This window comes from Mytilus galloprovincialis, chromosome 2 (assembly GCF_965363235.1).
Source record: "Mytilus galloprovincialis chromosome 2, xbMytGall1.hap1.1, whole genome shotgun sequence".
NCBI lineage: Eukaryota > Metazoa > Mollusca > Bivalvia > Mytilida > Mytilidae > Mytilus > Mytilus galloprovincialis.
Window position 1 is genome coordinate 84,873,741 of NC_134839.1, and position 7,366 is coordinate 84,881,106.

Here is a 7,366-nt window from a genome sequence, read left to right on the forward strand (position 1 = left end):
CACAGATTAGACGTGACCTGGTACGTGTATATCCCAACAACAAAAAGACACTAAGTACTGATTTGAGAGTACACGAAGTTACTGACAGCTAGTTCAAACCCAATAACAACTAATAAAAATAAATCATGCATCCAGGACTAAATTATCAATCGGTATACACACCCAACAGCAATGCCATGCAATTACATGTAAACTCAAACGAAAATGGAAAGGGGGAATGTGTCAAAGAGATAACAGCCCGACAAAAGAGCAGAAAACAGTCCAAATCCACCGATGGGTCTCCAATACAGCAAGAAAAGCATGCATCCGGAGGCGAGCTTCACCTAGCCCCTATATAAACAAAAATACGCGCTAGGCAAGAGAAAATGGATGTACAACTAAATGCCTTGATGCGACTCCTTGATATGACAATAATGTACTTTTTTGTACAAAGTAATATAACAAAAATACTCAAGTCCAAGAAAATTCAAAATGGAAAGTCCATCATCAATTGCAAGGTCAAAAAGCTCAAACACATTAAGCTAAATGAAAACAACTGTCATATTCCTGACTTATTGGTACAGGTTTTTCCTTATGTAGAAAATGTTGTATACAACCTGGTTTTATATCTAACGCCTCACTTGTATGACAGTTTAATAAAATTTCATTATATTTACTACAATGTGTGGTAAAATAAACAGACACAATAGGTTTAAATGTCAAAAATGTGGAACAGCAATCACCATTGTGTTATAACCTTAAGCCTGATAAACAAAGCACGTAAACAAAATATGAAAGACAAGAAAACAAAAAATGACTAAAGCACAATAGCTAATTGTTTAAATACCGATCCACGCCAAAAAGATATTTCCAAAATTGGAATAAACAGTAATGGTTAAAATATACAAAGACAAATGAACAGAACACTATAGCACGCTGCAAAGATGAACAACATCTGTAGCTAGAATCTTTACTTCAAGACTATCGTGTATTATTTGTGAAGTTGATACGAAATATTTATCAACAAGGTCTTGGTATCTTTAAATGAACTTTTATTAAAAAAAAAAAGACGAGACGTTCTTTGACATAACCTTGGTTCATCAACTTGCTGCTCAGACACTGCATGGTGATATGATATACATTATAAGTAGCATCTACAAGCTCTTAAATACCAAATGAATAAGGAAATGTATATCCTATATGCAGGTGAAGTTGGTATATTGCTGCAAAGTTGGGGGAAATAGTTTCAAAAGTAAAATCGTCTTTTTTGTTTTAGATTCTGATACTGAGTTGACCGCTTATGTCAAATCCGAGGTAAAGTCTAAACATGAGTCAGATGAAGCTTTTTCATTTTACGATTTTCAATTTACATATAGTGTAAAACCATTCAAATGGAAAAAAAAACCACAATAATATATATTAAAAAACTGAGTAACACTTATCAACCACATCAACAAACAACAACTACTGAACATCAGATTGACTTACGACAGTTCTCCTGTGCAAACAAATGCAGCGGGTTTAAACATTTAATAGTAGTAGGGTGCCCAATCAACGAATATTATCAATTTGCCTTAACGGAATAACACGCGGCTATATTTTATATCATTGGAAAGAGGAGAACAATCCTCTTTGAAATAGCGTTGTCGTCGTTGTCTGCCGTGCCGGTGGTCACGTTTTTTTTTAATCGAGGTCAAAGGTCAAAGCCAAAATTCAAGGAATATGCACAGTCACTTTTAGATAGCTTGTTTCTCCTACGTGTATGCGTTTGAAGCAAAATAAAAACGACTAATTTATATAAAAATATCTTTTGTATCAAGATTTAGAACTTATTCTATATTTTTATCGCCAAAAATGACTTTAGATTGACTTTTTTTTCATATAGGGTGCAAATTTGAAATTTCCAAACAGCTGTTAATTAACAATGACCTTGACCTATTTCAATTTAAAAATTTCAAATTTTTGTATTCAATTCGATACAAGTAAGATCTAAAGATATTTATTTAGATCTTAACTTTAATAATTTGTCGAAAACAAGATGTGTTTTCACGTCTTTCAATAGTAAGGTGTTCGTCAATTTCTATAGGTAAATATCAAATTTCTGTTATTTGGTGTGAAAGAGCATATACATGTATTATCATTTGTTTTGAAATTTGTGTAACATTAACTTTAAACTTGGTTGAATATAAAGCTCTGTGTATAGTTTTGCTTTACAGAAGTAAAAATAACTGCAAACGGAGAAAAGGGGGGGGGGGGGGTTAAAGTTATGAAAACAAAACGTCTATTAGAAACAGGTAAAACACCCCATCCTGCATATACAGATGACTAAGTAAGCAACAATTGGCTATAATGTTTACAATATTCCGAACATATAATAAGGGAGAGGGTTACAGCACCGATGTAGATGACAGGAACAAGTCATTCTTCTTTACCCATTCGAACTGAAGAGCAGAATGTTAAGGTTTTGTAGTTTTGCTATATGCATGGAAGACATCAAATTTATGTCTAGAGTGAAGCTCTTATTACACATTGTTTAAAAGTAAATTTACAAGGACGTTTGACCAGGGAGAAATTTTAAATTATAGCCAATTTTACACTGATTTTGTTTAGGTCACAATGATCTATTTTGAGTTTTGACTTGAGATAATTCAACCTAAAACCAAGATCTCGAGCTGCATTTATAGATCCATCGATGTCACAATTAGATAGGTTTGACCTTCATCTGGGTTGTCCTTTGAGACTAAAAAACAGTGCGCTTATTTATCCTAAACAGGGATGACGTTGTATCGCATCATGTTACAGCATGTGCGGCTGGTAGAATGTCACAGATGGCAAAGTGTCAAACCCGAGACTTTTGTATATTTCGAAGACAGGCATATAGCGCGCAAATCTTGTGTGTAAGTTAAAGTGCCTGTTTGAAACCATAGCTCATGCGTATGCTGTATGGAGGGGGAGTAATGAACGCATACGATCAGAACATCTGTATCTTGTGACTTTATCATTATCATACCCTTGATTCCTTTCACACCGAACTCTTAGTCTACGTGAATAGCGTGTAAATTCAGGCGAGTATCTACTTCATCGGGCGTACAAAATAATTCTTAAAACCTGAATACTCCTTCTGAGCAAATGTATGGTCCTTGAAGTGCTAGCTAGATAAATGTCTTCCTTATGTATCATAGTAGCTGTTGATCTACCATGATGCTGAACAATCGATTTGCCAAGAAATCTAAGTAAGGCCAGCTAATTCTCACTGACTCAAAGAAATATTTTCCAGTCAGTAACCTTCTATTTATGACCTGAAACACTTTTACAGACAAATAAGAACTTGATTTAGCTTTAAAATAACTGCAGTTGTGTCTGCTAGTGTAAGATTTATAGCAAGAATCATGGTACAATATTTTGTAATCATCAGTTCGTAGATGGTCTAGGTCTGAAGCATCATGCAATATACTAAAATATACATGATCTTTCCGTGCTCCCATAGCCTCGATAAAGCTTTTGTTTCTCCTAATTCTTCGCATATTAATAGGCAATAACTCAGTAGAAGAACCTGACATACAACACACTTATCCCATTGAATTCATTCCTACTTCGATTAGGGCTTGGTGATAAGTTTAACAGGACTGTGAATGTGTGCCATATTCCGGGTCTGAAACGTGACCGAAGGATTTGATTTGTTTGTTATAATTATATCAAAACTATCAATTAAAAAAACAATAAAAGTTAAAAAACCAACAAAAAAATATATTTCATAAAACAAAACATCGATCTTCAAACTAACTGGACTATCCAAAACATACAAATCGACCATACAACAAGCGAAAAAGAGAAATGAAGTTAGTGACAATTGTCCTAGTTAATGACCTGATAGTGTTACATATTTGTTTTTCGTTCATTTTTTTACATAAATAAGACCGTTAGTTTTCTCGTTTGAATTGTTTTACATTGTCTTATCGGGGCCTTTTATAGCTCACTATGCGGTATGGGCTTTGTTCATATTTGAAGGCCGTACGGTGACCTATAGTTGTTAATGTCTGTGTTATTTTGGTCTTTTGTGGATAGTTGTCTCATTGGCAATCATACCACATCTTCTTTTTTATAAGCTACAAAACGATTAACGGCACGAGAAAAGGCGTGTTTGAATCAAGACAGAATAATCAGTAAATTTGTGTTTTAAATTGCTATTTTCTTCTCACCGATTTAATAACATTACACGAAAGATATTTGGCACACATATGAACCATGTCTTATTGATGTAATCAGAATTTTCTTTCGTTCAAAATGAGGAAAATTTTAGCTAAAAAAAATAGTCTTACTAAAATTCTAAAAAACTTATACTTAAACGTTATAAATCTTTTCAGTTTTCGTAATATGATAAGTTTAATTTTTAACCTAAATGATGAGTGTCATTTAAACAAATAAAACAGAAAGCAATAATTAATTTTATTTTTCGTGTTGAAGATGGCCTGTATGATTAGGTATCTTTGGGTACCCTTAGAAATCACAAAATTTTGAAAAACGTGACCACGGCAGCTTACGACGACATTCATGATTGGAAAATATAATGATTTTCCAATAGTTTGCATACGGACTTTTTTGGTCGATCATTTACACAGTTTTTCAACTTTTGAATTCGATGCTTTAAAGTATACATGATTTAATTGAATGTTTCTAACACAGTTGAAACAAGTTAGTCTGAATCATGTATTTAATGTTTTTCACAACAAATGTCCAGAATACTTAAAAAAAATGTTTTTTTCAAGTCTATACGGACTCCATTGGAAATAAATGTTTTTGCTTTCATGGACCAGCCTTCAGACACTTGTCAAAAACAAGAAGATCAAAGAAGCTAGATTATTTAATTTCAGATATATTGATGATGTTTTTTCCATTAACAATCCGAACTTTCTGATTGGGTTTCATTAATATATCCCCCAGAACTAGAAACAACAGACACGACTTCCTCCACCTCATTTTTAGACTTATACCTTGAATTTGGCATACACAGTCATCTCAGTACCAGAATTTATTGACAAACGAGACGATTTTAATTTTGAAATTATCAATTTCTCCCACCTTGGTAATATACCAACTTAACCTGCTTATGGGATATACATTTCCCAACTTATTCGATATTCAAGAGCTCAAGCAGCTCCTACTCAGACTTTGTAAAACGTCACCAGTGTCTGAGCAGAAAGTTGATGAACCAGGGGTATGTCAAAGAACGTCTCATCCTTTTTTTTTAAAGTTCTTCGGAAGGTACCAAGACCTTGTTGATAAATATTCCGTATCAACTTTACAAATAATATATGATGGTCTTGATGAATAGATTCTGAGTACTGACGTTGTTTATCATCCTAATAACGTGTTTTTATATTGTTCTTTTATTTGTCTTTGTTCTATTAGTAATATTATTTATATTGTTTGGTCTGTTTTCTGTGATATCCATTTGACGTGGCTCGGTACTTATACATCCCCGTCTATGTGTTTTTTGTATTATCTTTCATTTTTTCTGGTGTGTTTTGTACGTGTGACTTTTTATGTTTCTTTGGTACATATGACGTGGCTCTGTTCTTTTGGAAGATCCTTCAATTATGTTATTGTTCTATTACAATGCCATTATGTTATTGTTCTATTACAATTTTGAAAATACTTTGAACGACAAAATTATTTTTACTCGCGTAGTGTTATTAACCATATGTAGATTCTTAAAAATTCTAAAGAACTTCTGTATAATTTTAAATCTCGGTTTTTTCTTGAAATTAGTTTTTACAAAACTTTTGATTTTTCAACCCTGTATACCACAATTTTCCATGTGAAATTATAATTTTGAAAATACTTTGAACGTCAAAATTATTTTTATATTTATTCCTATGTGTCGTTCACATTCTGGCATCTAACACGCGACTCTACTAGATTTGATGTGAATGCAGTCACAGGACTTCAAATATTTCAATCCTTTATGGGTTGATTTAAAATACATTTAAAGTAAGCAATGAATGATTATGTGGTCGTTAAATTTGATAGAAGCTTTTTGTGCTTCTTTGTTATAGAATATTGTTTGTTTTTGTTCTAATTGATATTGGGACACAGTAATGACTACTGTACCCAATATTTGACAATTTTACCAATTATGTCTGTTTTGTTCACGCATCGTTGTATATGTGATGGAATTTGATGCAACTGTGAATCAAGTGAAAGGTTTAGTACGAAAGCCTTTTAGGGCCATGCTAATTTACTTTTTACAATTTAATATAACAAATTATTAATTTTATATAACAAATTATTAATTTTATATAACAAATTATTAATTTTATATAACAATGTATTTATTTGATATAATAGATTCAATTTGTCAATTTTGATATAACAGATTGTCAATTTGATATAGCATATTACCAATTTGATATAACAGATTATAATTATTTGATATAACAAGTTATCAATTTGATATAACAATGTATGATTTTGATATAACAAAAAAAGAAACTTGATATGTCAAATTACTTATGCATGGATTGGGGTTTTCCCCTTCTCTATTTGATATAAAGGGGGAAAACATAAAGGCCTAAATGTTTTTTTTTTGTATTACTCATGATCTGAAATCCTTAACCTATATATACAACATTATTAAAGTGCTCAGATCGATTATACATGTGTGGTGTTTTTTTTAACGAAAATTGATGGTCCACAATCATTCAAAATCTAACGCATGTTTCTTTATTTTAAATAAAACATTTCCAAATAAAAAATATATGTTAAAAACAAATGTATGGAAGACAAGTATATTAAAGCAGTGATGAATTGAATGATGTTTAATAAGTCGTTTCATGTTCCTATTAAAATAATTAAAGCAAAATGCCAGGCTTTTTTAAGAAGGAAACGCATTTTTTTATCCTTGCATGTTCCAATGTTCCTAGAAACTCCAATATCTCAATAGAACTCTTCGTTTCGCATTGACTTGCAAATATGCAATATCAATTGATCAAATAGGACCCCTTTTCTCTCTTATATATGTGTCCGTTCTAAGACACAAGGTCCCATATACAAAATTGAGAATCTATTCATGAAAAATGTCTCAAAAAAAGGGAGAGGAGGGTTGGTTATAGAAACATACAACCTGTTAACTGAGTTTCAAAAATGCATTAGATATTTGTCACTGGACGTCAGATGAAAAATCAATTAATACACGAAATACGCCAGTTTGGGTTATGCGCAATCTTTTAATTCATCATTATTGTAATAAAATCATACTATTGGTAGAGAAATTCACATTTTCTTTTTATATCGTTAATTTGATAATTTGTTATATCAAATTGATAATTTGTTATATCAAATTGATAATTTGTTATATCAAATTAATAATCTGTTATATCAAATTGTA